This window comes from Sapajus apella, unplaced genomic scaffold (assembly GCF_009761245.1).
Source record: "Sapajus apella isolate SASKATOON/1434 unplaced genomic scaffold, GSC_monkey_1.0 scaffold44, whole genome shotgun sequence".
Lineage (NCBI taxonomy): Eukaryota > Metazoa > Chordata > Mammalia > Primates > Cebidae > Sapajus > Sapajus apella.
This window is the reverse complement of record NW_022436984.1, coordinates 13,798,410-13,817,453: the sequence shown is the minus strand read 5'-3', so window position 1 is coordinate 13,817,453 and position 19,044 is coordinate 13,798,410. Positions and strand designations below refer to the sequence as shown.

Sequence of the window (19,044 nt, the reverse complement as noted above, 5' to 3'; positions counted from 1 at the left end):
TTCTACAACAAATGTGTTTTTGAAGAAGGTGGTTTTATTTTAATTTTTACCTTATGCAGGCAAATTATTGGTCTATTGGGAGTAAGCCTGATAGCAATGTGTTTATAAATATAACCTTTAAAAGACGCCTGAAACTGTTGGCTTTCAACAAAGAACATTTGCTTACCCCCCCAACACAATTTATTATTTATCAAGGAAAAAGTGGGAAAGTAAAATTAAGTCCTATTTGTATAGGGTTTAATTCTTAGGGCACAATTAAAAAGAAAAATCCTAAAGTTACAAGGACAAGTTTCCTTCTTGCACACTAGCCATTACAATCTTAACTTTACACAGTTTTGAAACATGAGCTATTCAGTTCAGTGTATATCTGTGTGCCTGGAATTCGTATATCACCGGGGGGGGGAGGGGGGAGAGAGAGAGAGACAGAGAGAGAGAGAGAGGAGAGAGGGGCAAAAATGGAGGAGGCAGAGAAAAAAGTGGAGGAAGGGTGAGTAAAAAGGAGGGGCAGGCAGAGAAAGAAGGAGCGGGGAGAAAAAAGGAGGCAGATGGAGGGACAGAGACAGAGACAGAATATACAGCCCTGATTAGACTTCAGCTATGACTAAAATGAACTGAAGCCTGGAATTAGTCCATACTCTTGCTCACGCAAACAGGAGACAGTATCAGAGTAAGGAAATAGAAATGGGATTCACTCAAGCTGCTTCTTTATTAAAAATAGACAGCAACTTTGTCCTTGAAATCAAGTGTACGTGGCTGAGTGTGTCTGAGGAGCCAGAAGTAGCCTGTAGGATCCAGAAGGGCTGGGGTCCTATTCATTGATTCCTGCTTCCAGTAAATGTTCTATGAGCATCAATCCCATGCCAAGCCCCTTGCAAGGTTCTGGGACTACAGTGGTACCTAAGACATAGCCTCTGCCATCTCCTCTAGCTTTACTAGAAGAGATGGATGTACAAATGTTCATATATGACAGTGTATATGTTTAGTCACCCCCAAAGCCTCTATGTGCCTTCTTTGATCTCCTTTTCTCAATGCCACCTGATGGGGCTCTTGCCACTGGTGTTTAGGCTGAGAATGAATGATGATGAGCTGTCAGTGTTGCTGTCTGCTCTAGCAGCAACCTACTTCCTAAGCCTGCTTTTCCCCAGAAGAGAATCACAGGGCTCTCTCTCCTTTCCTGTCCCTATCCCAGATAGCGCCTGTCACAGTTTGGCTGCCCTCTCTGATGGAGACCGGAGGAGCAGAGATTAGGAACAACTCAAACCTGATTGATTTTTCATAGCAGCAATGAACTCAGGAGAATGTGAAGTAGGGAAAGAGTTTTGTCTTCAACTTTTCTTCTTAATCCTGTGCATTACTAGGGGAAGCATATGTTACTGACATCTGAGTCCTTTCTCTAAATGGTATGTTTATTGAGCCATAAACAAATGAGGCTACTAAGGACATTGGAACTACTTAGCCAGGAATCTGATGAGTTGGGGCTCAGTGTCTTCGGGGTCTCAGGCTCACGTGGCCTAACACCTCAGAATACCCTAACATGGTGTTGAAGGAGGCCAAACGGATTACCAAGAAAAGATGAAAGGTCAGAGGTGAGACTATTTCTGAGCTGTTGTTATTATGCAAAAGAGAACTCTATAGCGGTGGTTTCAGGGATGCTATAAGCTGATATATTATAGGAAGTAATTTATCTGACCTACACATGGTCTAGTAGAATGGAATAATATTAATATAATGAAATAATGAACATTAATATATATGAATATATAAATGTGGAGGTCAAAATAAAACAAATATAAAATAATGTAAAGAATATTAAGTCCAGATACTTATCTGGCAATATCTAGAGCTAAACTATCCTGCGGTTGTTAGTTGTTTGGTTAACTTAAGTGTCCTCTATAGGTTTGGATTATTTTAGGGAAGGAACATCTTTCCCAATATTTCATTACTTCTGTAGCGATTGTAAACTACATTCTCTTAAATTGATCTGGTTTTGATTACTTGATTATTCTATGGTCAATTCTTATATATGAAGCACTTGAGACATTTTGAAGTAGGCCTGAGTCTTTGGCCCTAAAGTTTTCCAGTTTACTGTTTTACGACTGTGTGTTTGCCTTTTGTATGTGTATGTATATTTCCATCCACGCTATTGGTGTGTCCCACTCCAGCTATGTTCATTTTAAACGTTTTGCTTCCCAAACGTGAACATGGAATAAAAGTGAATGGTAGACGTTCATTGTGGACACAATGCCATCCAAAAGCCAGTTTTGCTGGTAACCTAATGACTTAGAGCACAGAGTTTGGGGCCATACTCTCCTGGGTTAAGTCCTCATTCTATCTCTGTGGCTCATGCCTGTGGTCCCAGCTTCTAAGGAGGCTGAGGTGGGAAGATCACTTGAGCCAGGGAGATCGAGGTTGCAGTGAGCTGTGATCACACCACTGCATTCCTGTGTAGGTGACAGAGTGAAACCTTGTCTCAGAAAAACAAAAACAAAACAAAAGAAACAAAAACTTCAACATTTTCAGCAAAACTAATCCTAACACTTGCTTTGAGAGCCAATAAAATACTATGTTACGTTGAATATTAAGAAACGTGTTGATTATGTTTTTCTTATGTCAGTTTGCAATTCCCAATAATGTCTCATAGGTTAAACTTCACAAAGTTATTGCTCTTCTTTGATATTAGGGAAGAGGATCAGAAAAAAAATCTACTGGGTACTATGCTTATTACCTGGATGATGAAATTATCTGTCCACCAAACCCCCGTGACACGCAGCTTACCTGTATAACAAAGCTGCACATGTACCCCGAACCGAAAATAAAAGTTATATAAAAAATTAATAAAAATACCAATTGGTCCTACTGAAGACAATGACAAAACTGACGATGGGAGAACTCTCTTTGTATAATCTTCAAAAAGCAATGAAATATCAATAGCCTAAGAAATTTTTATTTTTGGCCCTTCACTTTATTATCTGCCATTTTCCAGAGGGAAAATGTGATGTTTAGGGCAAAGCTAGATTTTGATAAAGTTCTTTCTGGCAGGAGGCTTCTATTAGATTGGTGTAAAAGCAGTTGCTGGTTTTGTCATTACTTTTAAATTAAAACCAACAATTCCTTTTGCACCAACCCAATACAATACATAAAGAATATAATCCAGGAGACAGAATGGAATGCAGAGGGAAACAAGTATTTAGGAGTTCCAGAAGCAACTTGTCTCATTAGACTACTAGTCTGGTTAGTTGACCACCAACTAGACCAGCAGCTTTGGGCGAGTCATTTCATTTCTCTGAATTTCAGTGTTCTTAATAGTAAAACTAAGGCATTAAAGTAAATGATCTATGGATTTTCTTTCATCTCAAAAATGTTTGCTGTCCTGAGAAAAAGCAAAAATATTTTTTAAAAAAATGGTGTAACACTGAATAAGATTTACAGTAAAGTATAAGGAAATGATATTTATTTTTGTTTTCTAAATTACTCTATGCCTTAGTTTTTTAAAAAAAATATAGTTATTTGCCAAAAAGAAATATTTTGAAAGACAACAAATATAAACAAAAATAAGAGAAGCTTAAATCCTTGTTTCTTAGTGAGTCTTGGTAAGTTATGATCTTGTGGAATTATATATGTGAAATGGATTGATCCATTATTTTGTCAAATTTGTTTCAGTGTTTTATGTAAATTGATATTCCTGTCACAGGGTATTTAGGATGGCAATATAAATTTTTGCCCAAATCAGAGCACTTTTGTGAGTAAAAGAGTGCACTATTAGTAATTATGCAGGTACATAATTAATAAGTGTGGTGTAGTCACCCTAATTTGAACATCTCTGTGCTTGCTCTTTCAGAAAAGTAGAGATTGCTTTCTTTGTGTGTGTGTGTGGGGGGTGGGTGGGGGGGAGATTCTTGCCCCATAACCCAGGCTGGAGTGCAATGGCACGATCTCAGCTCACTGCAACCTCTGCCTCACTGGTTCAAGCTTCAGCCTCCCAAGTAGTTGAGATTACAGGCACCTGCCACCATGCCCAGCTAAATTTTTTTTGTATTTTTAGTGGAAATGGGGTTTTGCCATGCTGGCCAGCCTGGTCTGGAACTCCTGAACTCAGGTGATCTACCTGCCTTGGCCTCCCAAAGTGCTGGGTTTACAGGCTGCACCTGGCTGAGACTGCTTTTCTTTGGAGTCACTTGGAATAAGAGAGCAGTAGTCTTCAGAAATGATAGCCTTTGCATTTGATGTTTCCCTTTGTTTGCTTTACCTACCCACATCCAATCCTTTTTTGTAATATGGCTTGGCTGGTAAAGATGCCTGCTGGAATGAAGACAGATAGAGGAAAGTAATTAGATTAGTGGTAATGGAAGAGGTAATCCATTATGCTTACGCCACAACTCCAGTGGTTTGCTAGTCAAACCACATTGGCAGTTTTCTTTCTTTCTTTCTTTTTTCCATATGGATTAAAACAATTGATTTTTCTTCTATGTCTTCAGGGAAATTGTAGTTACAGGTGAAGTAGGTGTGTAGGATTGTTAGTAAATTGTTGCCTCTGCAGCAGTCAGAAAAGTTACCAATTATGTCATTATTTTTTCTTTTTTAATGAGAGAGACTCTGAAGTCCCAGCTCAAAAAAAAAAAAAAAAATTTTTTTTTAGCAACATCACCGCTTCTCCAGCCCTGAGACCTGGTCTTACCTTATCTGACTCTTAGACTTGGTTGTTCAAGCCTGGAGAAGTGATTGGTGCACTTCTAACTTACCGTGCCTGATAGACTATCCTCATCACCCTTCTTCAGCATTCTATGAACACTCTTCAGAGTCCTGTCCTTCAGTGCGCTTTCGTTCCCTTTTACAACAAATTTCTGAGCCGTATAGTTCATACTCTTTGGTATCCAGATGATGTAAACCTGTCTGTGTCCTTCTTTCCCAATATTGCCAACTGCAGAGAGTTTTCTCCGGTTGATACCTGTTGTCTTATAAATATGCATCATTGTTTTCCTTATTTAACCAATAGCATTTGTTTTTCAAGATGATTTGGTAGGAATAAAAAGAACAATAATTGATCTTTAGCAAAGGCCAATTTAATTCAAATCAAGTTAGCTATATGTTTCCATAATAAATATATTGACCTAGCATAAATATATGGCAAATTAATCATTTTTATTGATTTTTAAACAGGAGAAGAGCTATTGAAAAAGTACCTGAGCAATGAATAAACCTCCAAGAGACTAAAACAAGTCCTCATTTAAATGTAAAACCTAATTAAAGAATGTAATATTTTAGTTGATCAAGTGACAGATAATGATAGATCAATCAAGGCAAGAACAATACAGAATTTAGCACAAGGAAAAATCAGTCATGCAAGTACAGAATTGGAATCATTAAGCTTGAAAATATTCTTAAGTAAAATAATTTCTGAGAGCTTTAATTATCCACACATTCAGTGTTACTCAGCAGATGTACAAATAACACTGTGTGCTGGTCCCAGTGTGCCAGGGACAGGTCAGACACACTATCACATTGAAACACACCTGTTGCTAAGTCTCATGAGGGGCCTCATACGTGGCTGCAGGTGGTCTACAGATGTTTGCTTCCCCATGGTCTAGCTGACTTAGTGGCCAAAATCTCAACAGCTCCCAGAGTTTTGGTCTTAAGATATTATTTTCCAACAAAATCAACACTGAAAATAAGAGATAGAAAACAATACAGTTTCACTCATTCGTTGTTCTGTAATGACTTTGATTATTTTATAAAATGCTTGAGCATGAGCAATACTTTTATATTAGAGAAATCAAGGTATTGACTTTCTGTTTCTAAGTTGTTCATATTATGGTGCCATTAAACGTTAGGTTACTTCTCTCACATAATTCTTACATATTTTTTATTCGTATAAAATATGCTCAACAAATGAATTTCTTAGCAACTGTTAGGTGGCAAATTAATCTGTTTTATTATATGCACACCTATTAAGACACATTGTCATGTGCTTGTAATGGGTCAACCCATAGTTGCAAGAGAACCATACTGTGTCTTTTTCTATGTACATGTGTTATGCTTCTATTTATCCATGGATTAGTAAATATAAATATTTGTCTTATGAACAAAGGAAATGAAATGAAACTTCTTGGCATGTAATATATCTTTGTATGCCTTTGAGCTCCTACTTAGAAGACATTAATTTGTATCATGCTGTGCAATTATATGTGGTAAAGGTCTCAAGCTACAGGACATGAATGTTGTCACTTGCATTTAAAATAAGACTCTAATACAATCTGGAGAGAAAAAAACAAGTTTAGAATATAAAGCAGACCAATGTTAACTTCTAAATTCCTCCTGATTTTTCTTTATTAAGAAAAAAGGGTTTTTCTTGCAAAGATTCTTAAATAGATCATCTTAAAAATCAGCAATGATAACCAGAAAAAATACCTAGATTAGACTTTAACATTTCAGAGGACATTTTGATGGAATCGATAATACCAAAACTATGCACCAATAGTTTTCATCCATAGGAAAATTATGTTGATGTCTTCCTAGCTGAGCTTATCATGATAATACTCTAAATTTTTTATCATGATTGACTCATGCCTTTGCAATTTTAGCAGCTGTGGTTTTGTGGACATAATATTAGCCAGTGAATTTACCATGAATTTCTGAAATCAATAGCATTACTTGTGCTGTCTTTGACCTATGCAATCAGTAGTGTCTATGAAGCACATTCTAGCAAGGAAACAATGTGAATCTCTCTGCTCTTAAAGTAGTCCCTCCATTCCCATGGTCAAGAATCCGTTTCAATTAAAACTGCATGCCCCTTCCAAGGTCGTGTTAAATTTATGGCAACAAATTCTATAACTTTCCAGTTATTTCCAGCTTTTAATCCAGTGTCTGGTATACTATAAGTGGTTGTAAATAGATGATTACAAAAGAGATATAATATCCCTCTATGTAAAACAGCTTTTGTATTCTCAAGAAGGAGAAGTAACACATTCATGAAAGCTAGTTATATGTGAGGTGAGTTAAGTATACTTAATACACTATCAGGCCATCTCACCAAAAGGGTTACAGCGTTTTATACACATGGTCACAGTTGCATGAGATCACTTTCTCCATGATATTAATATATTCTGACATATTGCTAAGCAGCCTGTGTAATATGAACAGTATAGCAATGCCATGAAGAACATGAGTTCTGCAGTCAGTCCATTTGGTTCAAAACCCAGCTCAAATATTTATTTGGAAGGTAATATTGGGCTAGTTATTTAACATCTGTGCCTGTTTCCACACATAATGACAAGATAAATTATTCTATATCAATGAGTTTTATGAAAAGTAAATTACATAGTATGTACAAAAAAGAACTATGCCTGACACATGGTAAAAATAATCAATTTTGACTGTTGAGTGAGTGATTATAAAATAACTCAGATGTGTGTATAAAAATAGGATATCCAATATAAGACATTTTTTAAAGATAAGGAGAAAACTGTGATCAATTTCACAATCCAGAGATGGCTACTTTTTACATTTTAGTATGTACAGGTATAACCTTTGTTTTGCTCTTGCATTTTTTTGTGAACGTTTGCACTAGAATTATTCATTATATGAATAAAATTCTTTAAAGTCTTAATATCTATTATTTCATTAAATATATACAACTTATGTAATGAGGCCCCTATCTTTTTATCAGGTTTTTTTTTAAAACCAATGTTTATGCATAAATAATATTATAGTAAACATTTTTGAAAAAGCAAAAAAAATCTGGACTCACATTTTAGATTAGTTTTTTGGGCCAAATTCTTAAATTGGACTAAATAGACCAAAATGTATAGACATGGCAAGGCTTCTAATAACTTTCACAAAGCTATTTTAAGAGAATCTGCCTGAATTTACATTTCTAATGTATATGTGTAATTTTCTGATGAGACTGGTCGTTAGAAAACCTTACCAGTGCTTATATATGGAAGTACTTTAAAATTTTTTACTAATATTTGCTGAGTGTATGTTCTGTGCAAACTGTTATGCTGGCTATTATTAACTTTAGATCAGTTACCTTTAAAATGTGCCCGGGTTTGAATAAGAACTTTTATTGTTCAAAACTCTTCTTAAATGCTCTTTGAAATTATCTTCTGAGCCATAGATAATACCTCGTTTTTTAAAATCCTTATGGCATTATCTTAACTGATCATTTATTTCATTCCAAAGTCTTAGTGCCAGACAACTTTAGGCTGGCCCCAAAATCAATTCCAATCTAAAAATAATTAGTTATTTTTCAATATCATTTATCAAGCCTGCAGCTGTATTGCAGTATTATAGAAAGGGCACGTTCGTGGGGTCAAAAAAATCCCATTTTGAATCCCATTTGCTGGTGTTACGTGCATGGGTAATTTAGCTATGTGTTCTTGAACTTAGTTTTCTGAGAAATAGTGAAAATAATTCTCAAAGTGCTATGATGGAAATACCACAAGATAAGGTATGTGAAAGCACTTTTAAAAAATGACATGCAATGTATTCTTACGAAAATTTGAAGAGAACTTAAAGGTAAGCTCACAGTGGAAAGATATGTTTAAATAGCGTGTCGCCACAAAAAATGATAACTGTGAAGTAAAGTATATGTTAATTAGCTGGATTTAACTATAGTGTATACTTCAAAATATGCTATATATGTAAACACATTTTTTTCTCAATCTTAAAAAATAAATGAATACATTTAAAAGAATTATGACTATATTTTCATCATAGGAAAATCTTACAATTTTGTTTTTCCCCTGAAATATTTGCAAATAGACTACCTCCAGAGTTTTCATCTTTGCTGTAGTACTCATATACATTAAGCTATAGATAGAATATAGGCGCTTCTTTTATTAGTCACCATCTAGAAAGCTTTTAATGCCAACCAACTGAAATTACTTTCAATGTGATCCCCAGCATTGAATGTTATTTTCCTCCTAATTTGTCCAGTAACAGGTCATAGTGAAAGATTTTGCTGGTATTTCTGGTTAAGTCAGGATAGTTTAGTGTTTTGATGGCCCGATTCTGTTATTACATCCTTTCATTTCCCTCAGAGAGGTACTATAATAATCGAGCTACCCATTTCCAAGATTTATTGCCTAAAACTTTAAAGGGTCATGTATTCTATCCCTTAATTTATTAAAAAGTTAAACCCGAAAGTTTTTATTTAATAGATTTTCTTTAGTATTTGCTTCCAGAAGTTGCCTCTTTTTTCCCTCTATTCCTTGTCTCCACCCTCCGCTTCTTTTCCTTTCTCACTCTTAATCCATGGTTGCTCCTATTCACTAGGTTATTTTAAAATAGCTCACAGAACTCCATTTTTGGTGGTGTGGGGGTGGTAGACAGGCAATAGCACCACTAATAAGTTAGCAGATTAATTGGCTGGTTGACAGGTAGTAGTGAAATTGAAGGCAAAGCAGGGTCGGGGGACCACACATAAATGACTACATTCTCACTGCCACTTCTACATTTTAGCTGGATCACGGTGAATGATGTGGCACTGGGATGCGTATCTCACTATGTTTTGAACAAGACGATTTCTACTGGGATTATATCCAAAAACTTGAGCATGCGATTGCTCTTATTCCTTTCCATTCTCCAGCCTGCCTCCGACACTTTTTCTATTCAGCAGGCTGTACGGTAGCCGCAGGTTGGGCTGTAAGAATTGGAGTATTCTCAAGGAATGACTGTATACCTGCTCTTGATAAATGGAAGCTCTGATACGGTGTTCTGTGTGAATGTTTCTGATCATTTGTGAATTTAAGAATCTTTGGGGGGTTCAAATTTATTTCTGTCCAGAAGCTTGCTCTGGACAATTCTAAAGTAGGAAGTTCTTGACAAAGAGCCTAAGGATCCATTATCTTTTGGCTATAATGCAGGACAGAAATACTGATTTTTTTTTTTCTTGACTCCAGCTGTATTTCTGAAACCTGAATCTACAGATTTGTTTTTCTAATAGGAAAAAAAAATTAGAATATACCCCAGTAACAAAATATGATTGAGAACTTGGCGGAAGTATTTTAGTCAACGAATAGGTTCTTTCACATGAATACCAGAGGCTGTACCAATTTGACTATTTCAGGGAAATTTGTTCTGTCTGAGAAAAGGACCTTGTATTTTTGGCTCATTTTCTCAAAATACAAATGACTATAGAAAAAGCAGCATTTTACAGGTCTGTCTTGAATTGGTGTGTTTGTAATAATGTCAAAAGCAATATTTAATATAATCATTGACTGTTATTTAAAATATATTGTATAATTACAACATTTTTCGTTCTTATGTAGTTATCAAGAACATTTTGTGTTGTTTTCTTATTTTTCTTTCTATTCCATTTTTCTTTGGTTCTTATGGCTCTAACTTTGTTTCTATTTCAATATATTGAAATTCAGTACTTCAGTTAAAATTTGCTCAAATGCTGTATCTTTCAGCATAGCAGAATTAGTCAAGTGCAAGTGATAATGAATTTGAAGAAATGTTGATCATATTCATGAATTCTAAATATCTAATTGGGGCCCCTTCAAAATACAGGTCTTTCATGCTGTTTTACCACCACTGCATATGTGAAGGTCTGCTTCTGTGTGTAGAAGTTTGTTAAAAGCTATGCCATTGTAGTTTCAGTTTCCTAAGTTGGGCCACCTATTCGTTACTCTTACTTTTTCAAAGGTATCCTAATTGCTGTCTTCCCTCACCCAGACTCAAGCAGTCGCAGTATGTTTTACTGTGTCCCTTATGTAAAGGATGAAGAGAAGAATCTCTTGAACCTGGGAGGCAGAGGTGGCAGTGATTCAGGATTGCACCATTGCACTCCAGCCTGAGCAGCACAGTGAGACTGTGTCTCAAAAAAACAAACAAAAAAATCTGGTGAGTGACATACTAAGATCACACACTTATAAAGGGGCGGAACTGGGCCTAGAACCCACTAAGCCTAGTCCTCAGTCCACTCTGCACTGTCATCACAAAGTGAAAAGATCTATGGCGAAGGAATTGAGAGAACCCAACACAGGATTGCCTTGTTACTGTGCTATGTATATGCAGTCAGCAAGTGATGTAGATATGGGGAATGCGTATCCTATACGGTTTCAATCCAAAGTGGCAAGTTTGATAAGTTAGGTCCCTCTGCATATATCTCTGAGCGTTGCTTTTACGTGAAACAAACAGGGGATGTGCTGACAATGGTTAGATTGTAGGCGTGGCTGGAAATGCAGAACCACGCTGCTGTCTTAGTGGTGACCTCTCAACACTGCACACACAGCCTTGAGTGACAGAGGTCCTTGGGTGCCACACTGATCTTAGTCCATGTGGGAAGCTGTTCCCCTCTTCTAGCTTACTAGATACCATCTGCTCTTAGCCTTCACCCTAGACCATGCGTTGGCACCTTTTCCTACCCTCACCTGTTTGATAGTGAAAAGCTGTACACTTTGATACCTCAACAACCCATTTATAAGTTTTAAATTTTTCTGATTTATTACATATACATTATATATACAATAAATAAATATATATTTAATAAAAGAACTATTAAAATTGCCTGGGGAATCTTCTAGCATCTTGGAAAAATATGCATTCACGAAGTTACAAAGTTCAGGAATCCACAAATCTCTCAAAACAATGATATCTTCTATTATTTTTACATTGCCTAACAAAAAGAAAATAAAGGCAGATCATATTTTATATAATCTTTGGCTTATGTGTTTAAATTTTTGAGAAAATGAAGAATTTAAAACCTGAAATCTGTGTCTACATGCATTTGAATACGTGCACATTTTGTAAAGGTGACTGACAACAAATGTATCCAATATTAACTGCATTTTTCCATGAGTGGAAACAATTTGGGAGTTCAGTGCAGTAGAAAGAGGATGTTGTATGTATAGCATACAGTGACGGAAGACATATTACATAAAATGATTTTGTGAAGAATATAGCAGTCTTTGGAGACTCAGCTAACAGATTTTTCGAAGTCATGCTAATCATTTTCAAAACAGGCAAATTTATGGAAATGTAAGTTAGATTTCAGTTAGATACTAACCTGATTTCAGGTCAAAACTTATTCATACCATCAGAATATTTTACAGTTGGAAAGTTGCATGGATTGCCCAGAATAGGAGGAAAGGGGAAGAAAGAAAGAAAAATGCCAAGGAAAAAAATAAGGCACCTGTTAGCTCAAGCATAAACACTGGAACTCATTAAAATCATTAAAGATTAAGTCAGTTGAAAAGAATTACCTCATTTTTCCCATTCTAACATTTCTAAAAAATAAACACAGGCAAACCAGCCATAAACCACTATGCAAGTAAGTGCTGCGGTGCAAAAGTAAAAATTTGAACTGCATTCTCCTTGTTGGAAATTGGAAGATGAACTGTGGCTTGGGATCTCCCAAAAATTCTAGTTAGTAGGATGTGCTGGAAAAGGGGACAGGTGTTAGATCATGACACACATCCATTTTATTTTAAAGGCATGCTCTTAAAAAATACCATTTATGAGGTATGGAAACATTCATGCACTTTCCTTAAGCACTATATATATTTAAGACCTTCCTTGGATTTGATCCATAATGTTTCCCATATTTATTTTAATTTTTCTTGCAGAAATTGCTTTAGCAAGTGTAGGTATATGTCTGATCCCAAGTCTAAACCACTAATCTTGCCCTAGCATCTTCTCCACTCAATAATAAGAATGGAATTCTTTTATGCTCTGAAATTTGGCACTTTGTCCAATAATTGGGATATTTCTTAGGGGAATTAAGAAGCATGTTCCCCTGGCACTTTGCCCCTTCTGCCTTATGAGGACTGCTTCATTTATATCATTGACTGCAATCCTCTTTTGAAATGAGTTACATCCTGTGGGGCTGGGGAGAGGGAGTAGCATGGACTTACTCAGTGGTTCAGTGAATTACAGAATTTTCATGGGATTATAAATCCACTTCTGGATACAAGTATTTGACAAACAGAAATAATTGCTGTTATTTGTAAGCTTTCATGGACCTTGAAAAGAAAGGAAAATTAGTCTTTGTCAATTGCTTGGATGTAGCTTGTCTATAAAACAAAAAAATCACTGTGGCACCCTACTTTTCAGCATTCATTTGAACAGCAATGGGGGCCTTTTTGGACAGCCTGTTTAACTGCTCAACAGCTAGCTTTCCGGTTAATTATGCATTTCAAGCTAGGAAGCAATGCATTCGTGCCAACTTCAAACTGCTGAAATGGTCTAGTTCTGCTTTCAGATCATGAAAATGCAAGAAATGTCAGCCTGAGTCAGATCAATGGTCTTTAGAGCCCATATTCTATCTGTTAATAAATATAGGACATGGAAGACAAGTGAAGGAATAACGATTTATTAATTATTTCTTGGATTTCTTTCCTAAACATGAACAAACTCTGGAGATACTGAATTTTACATATTTGATAGCTGTTTCATAAAATCATCTATTTAAGTGTGTTTTTTTCAAATCATTGTATCTATTGCAAAAAGAAAGTATTGTCATATTTACTGAAGGCATCAGCAAAATTGATGCATTACAGAGGAAATGTAAAATGGTTCTTAGTGTTTGCAAGTGAGAATTAAAAAGTTGATAGTCCACAGTTTGACCCTCATAGTCATACACAACCAGAGAAAAAAAGATACGTTGTCAGATGTGTATACAGAGGAGCCTCTCTTCCACTAAGATGGACAAGTGTAAAAGCTGATAGAGAATTATGCTAGGCTGGGTGCCGGGGCTGAAGGCTGTAATCCAGTACTTCGGAGGCCAAGGTGGAAGGATTGCTTCAGCCCAGATGTTCAAAACCAACCTGGTCAACATAGTGAGACCACGTGTCTTTAAAAAAAAAAAAGAAGTAGGCTGAAATTTATGGATTTGCTTTATCCTGATAATCTAAGGCTAGTATTCTCTACTAGACACCAGTGTATCTGCAAATTCATGATAAACCTAAATTAATGAAAAGTTACATTTTGAAATTATCAAAAGAAATAGTAACACCTAATATTCAGAAACAATAAAAGCTTTTTACTTTCTTAGGGTATACATGGCACTGTCAGGAGTTTATTTTTCTTCATAGCTATATTTTTATGCTCTTGCTTTCAGAGACAATGCTATTATTATTCATTAGTTACACATGTGTTTTGGATGCCAGAATGCTTTCTATGAATAGGTTGTGTACCTTATGAATCTTGCAGAGTAAATATTCTTCATCTAGTCTAATGTTGAAATTCAGGTTAGCTGTGTATTAATAGAGGAATGGCAGAGGGAAGAAATTATAACTGCAAGGTCTTCCAGACTACTGACAAGGCTGCCTGGAATATTTAAAGAGTCAGATGGTCCATGACTTGACTGTTTTGGAATTATAGGGTTCTACTGAATTTACTCCTGCAGGGATACCGTGGGCAAAGACCTAAACTCCTCCATTGTGGTCAGTAGTGTCTTTTTTTGCTACGGATAGAGACATTAGCTCCCGTTGTGTAGAAAGGGGGTGAGGGGTGGGGTTGGGGGATGGGGAATGGGGAATAGAGGCTGGAACTCTTGAAACATGAGCCCTTGAGAAAGCTCCCTGGCTTTACATTGATAATCTGATAACCATGAAGCAAGAGCATTTCTTCCTTAAGTAATTAAGAGTTTATTTCTTCTTAATGCTTGGGTTTAATGGGAGAATTTTTGCTTTGCAAAAGGTTTGCTTTTGAATAAAGGGAATTGACATACTGTACTAAATAATGCCAAATGGCTTGGTATATTTAAGCTTGCCTTTTTAATGTTTCATATTCAGTGAGGATTAACTTTAAATACCAATTTAATCTAAATTTAAATTCCAAAATGTTTTCATGTGTTGCTCTTGATATGTATTGTACGTAGAACCTACATCTTATACATCTGAGTGTCATTTATGGAAGGCACAGATATCTAATTAGGGGAGAAATTCGTGGCTTTAATTTGTTAACTGTGACTCAGTTCTGGAACAATAAGTTACAAATACAAATCAAATGGCACAATTGTGTCAGTAGCTGATAGCAATGGCTTTCATCTGAGAGACGGTTTACTGAGCAGAAAAGTAAAGGAGCAAGTGATGAGGGTCTAGTCAAGTTGAGTAGTTGAATGATGACTCCAAGACACTTGCAAGCTTTCCTTTTACTTTTCTGTGATGAGAAAAAAAGATGGGGTGGAAACCCTGTAGAAAGATGTGGTGAAGAGTTTTTCTTTTGCACTGGAAAAGATGACAGCCATAATTAGGGAAAATGTGGAGCTTAATCCAGGCCATGATGAAAATCAAAGGACATATGAAGTTCTGTTTATCACCTATGTTTCAATCAATAAAAGCCTTCGGCTGTGCTGGAAGGGAGTCCCAATCTAGATCCCAAGAGAGGATTCTTGGGCCTTGCATAAGAAAGAATTCAAGGCAAGTACATAAAGTGAAAGCAAGTTTATTAAGAAAGCACAGGGAGAAAAGAATGGCCCCTCCATCCTCAGCGCAGGGGCATGGAATGCTTAACTGAAGATACTTACAGTTACTTCTTAATCATATGCCAAAGGGTGGATTATTCATGAGTTTTCTAGCAAAGGGGAGGGCAATTCTTAGAACTGAGGGTCCTCCCTGTTTAGACCACATAGGGTAACTTCCTGATGTTGCCATGGCATTTGTAAACTGGGTGCTGGTGAAAGTGTCTTTTAGCATGCTAATACATTATAATTAGCATATAATAAGCTGTGAGAATGACCAGAAGCCACTTACGCCACCATCTTGGTTTTGGTAGGTTTTGGCCAGCTTCTTTACCACTTCCTTTTATCAGCAAGGATGTACCTCATGCCAACCTCCTGTTGCATCCTGTGACTAAGAATGTCTCACCTCCAGGGAAGGCAGCTCTGTAGGTCTCAGCCTTATTTTACCCAGCCCCTATTCACTATGGGGTCACTCTGGTTCAAATGTCTCTGACAGTTATACACATAAAGTTAGAAAATTAGATATGGGGCAATCTATACATGTATTTTTTAGTTCCCAATTACAATTTTTTATGAATACTAACTTCTGTACTTAGACACATGACTCATAAACTCAAGAAAGAAGAATCATTAACAGCCTTTACTCATTTTAATGAACTAAAAAGCCTCATAACCACACAACCCAAATGTAAGATCAATATATAAAAATGAGTATAGATAGTATTCAGTTAGAAAAATCTTACGCTAAATGTAAATAGAATCTGCTTTGGTTTCGTGACTTTGGGAAACTTTATTTTCCTCTTGATGTGACAAAAATGTACATATTAAAAACTCACAAAGGTTTCTTTTCTTTTTTCTTTTTTTTTTTTTTTTTTTTTTTTGACTGGTCTATTCATTCCAAACCTAATTTCCTTCTATACAAGGAGCTTTACTAGGCAGTAAAATGAATACCAAGTTAAATTTAGTAAGGGAGAAGAAATGTTTGTAAATATCTGTAATACAAAGAATATGTTAAAGAAAATAGCATAGAACAAAAATGGGTAACATGGAGATTTAGACCTTGAAACGTGTGGGCAACATTCTAACAGCCCAAGTTGGGTAAAGAAGTAACAGAAATAGTATGAACAAAGACATAGAGGCAAGAAAATTTGTACCGTGTTTAAAGAATGGTACAAGTATAGTTTTTCTGAAGTGTAGGGTTCTGAAAGTGATGGTATTTGGAAGATAACACTGCAAAGTGCCCCAAAGAAATGTCAGATGTGGTACAAGGATCATTATACCCATATAAGAAGTCTTGCAATCAGGTTTTTCCCTTCATTCTGTGTGATAATTTCTTCAGCTGGAAAATAGTGATCACTGTGCCCAGCTCACAGCGCCCTATGATAACGTCTGTGTTTTCTAAACTGTAAAACACCATGCAAACACAAGACATAGACGTCCTTCTCCTCGTAGCATCAGAATTCCATGTGGCTTCCTTTTCCTCCTTCTCTCTCCCAGGTCCTTCAAATGTGGCTTTTCCCACTGAGTTTATTGCTCCCTGCCCATTTCCTGCCTTTCCTTATTACAAGGAGAATTGGCTCTCTGGGCAGGGCTCCCTATGCCAGTTGGCAGACAAAGTCCTTAGAAGGCAGATGCTCCAATTCTGACATCACCACCAAAATCTCTCCTAGTTTTCTGAGAAGAGCCCTCCCCTACCCCCATCTTGCAAGGGAACTGGCACCTTTCTTTCCCTGTCTCTCTGTCCCTCCCACCTCATTTTCCCTCTGAAGGAGGTAGTTCATTCCCCTCCTTAGTTCCCCAGTGGGGACTGAGTTTGCCAGCAGAAACACCCTCTCTTTTCTTCCCTCTCTGCCTGCCTCTCCTTCTCCCCTTTCCTCCCCATCTGATCCATGAAAGTTTTACAAAGGACTTTGACTTGGGCCAAGAGAAAACAAAAGATTAGGAGAGAAGAGTCTAGTGAATGCATGGTTTGATTTGAAATTTGCCATATTGCCAGGGATATTTTGACTACACAGCTTGTAGTTTCCTTTGTGAATTCTCAGATACCCCAGGCTGACTCCTTTTCTTTTTCTTTCCTGGATGAGTCTTCTCTTCAATTATGTGCCCTCATCTTTCGGTTCTAGGATTGGCCTTCAGCCCCTGACACTATTCTCCCTAAACTTAAGGTATCCATTTGTTTAATGGTAATGAATGTAGTGATGAATGATATAAGTTGTTAATTGGCTAAGGAATTTAGAAAGATGGTGGTTTTCATTATGTCAGTTTCAGCAACTTAAGACAGTTTCACAGTTATTCATCAATGATTTTTCCCCCAAATGTCCTTGGTAAAAATGACAAGGGCTATTTACTTAATATTAGTATTTCCCACAGCATAGCATTTTTGGAAACATAGCAATGTAAGGCCCCTAGGGAGCATTTAGATGGTTTTTCATTCTGGTGAGAGTCAGATTAAAAATCGCAGTCTTATTTTTTAGATCTAGACCTCTAGAGATGAAGCTATTCCAGACCTGCATAAAATTCCTTCAGCCAACTTCTTCAAGGGTCTGAGAAGATCATCCTAAGAGCCTAGCCTAACCTGCAGCAAGGTTACAGTGGCCATAACCTACCTGGCATGTTATTCCTGTTAATTTTTCCCTAAACTGCTGTGGTCCTAGTGTGGGATATGTGAAAAAAGGGAGACAAGGGGTAGGGAGGGCTTCACAAAATAGTCAGTGAATCTCATATTAGGTTTCCCGAAGTCATCTTGTTAGCTGCTGATTGCTGTCTAGATTTCTTATTAGGAAGCTAAATCTAACAGAAGATCTTTAAGCATTTCTGCAGTTCTGGTCTAAATCAACAGGAATGAGGTGATAGAGTAGAAAAACGAATATGCCGTCAATAACTAGGAACTAGACAGTAACATGATATATGGTGGGGAGTGGATCTAGATATGATGCACGTGTTAGTAATGTAGGTCAAAATACTCCTATGCTGGCTGGGCGCAGTGGCTCACGCCTGTAATCCCAGCACTTTGGGAGGCTGAGGCAGACAGATCACGAAGTCAAGAGATCGAGACCATCCTGGCCAACATGGTCAAACCCCGTCTCTACTAAAAATACAAAAAAATTAGCCGGGCATGGTGGCACGTGCCTGTGGTCCCAGCTACTGGGGAGGCTGAGGCAGAAGAATCGCTTGAACCCAGGAGACGGAGGTTGCAGTGAGCCGAGATTGTGCCACTGCACTCCAGCCTGGAGACAGAGCAAGACTGTCTCAAAAAAAAAAAAAAAATCGATACCATCCTGGCCAACATGGTGAAACCGTATCTCTACTAACAAATACAAAAATTAGCTGGGTGTGGTGGCATGCGCCTGTAGTCCCAGCTACTTGGGAGACTGAGGCAGGAGAATCACTTGAACCCAGGAGGCAGAGACTGTAGTGAGCTGAGATCGCACCGCTGCACTCCAGCCTGGCGACAGAGCAAGACTGGGTCTCAAACAAACAAAAGGACTCCTATGTTGATAGTGCCGAAAGCCTTCTCTAAAAAGCCAGCCAAATTGGAGGCTAGATCATCAGCAAGAGGAATTGAAGAAGTTGATTCAGACTAGGGAGAGAGACCAAGGCATGTTGTGCCTCTCTTGAGCCTGGAATCATATTTGCAT

The 19,044-nt window shown here is 37.2% G+C and overlaps 1 protein-coding gene and 1 long non-coding RNA gene across 24 annotated transcripts in view; both read left to right on the top strand.

Moving 5' to 3' along the window:
• SLC8A1 (solute carrier family 8 member A1) overlaps window positions 1-19,044 on the top strand; it is a 382,674-nt gene that overhangs the window by 88,641 nt on the left and 274,989 nt on the right. The window lies entirely within an intron of this gene.
• LOC116524291 lies at window positions 12,581-17,725 on the top strand. Its single transcript, XR_004257259.1, has 3 exons — window positions 12,581-12,590; window positions 16,342-16,344; window positions 16,645-17,725. It is a non-coding gene; the product is annotated as an uncharacterized LOC116524291 (long non-coding RNA).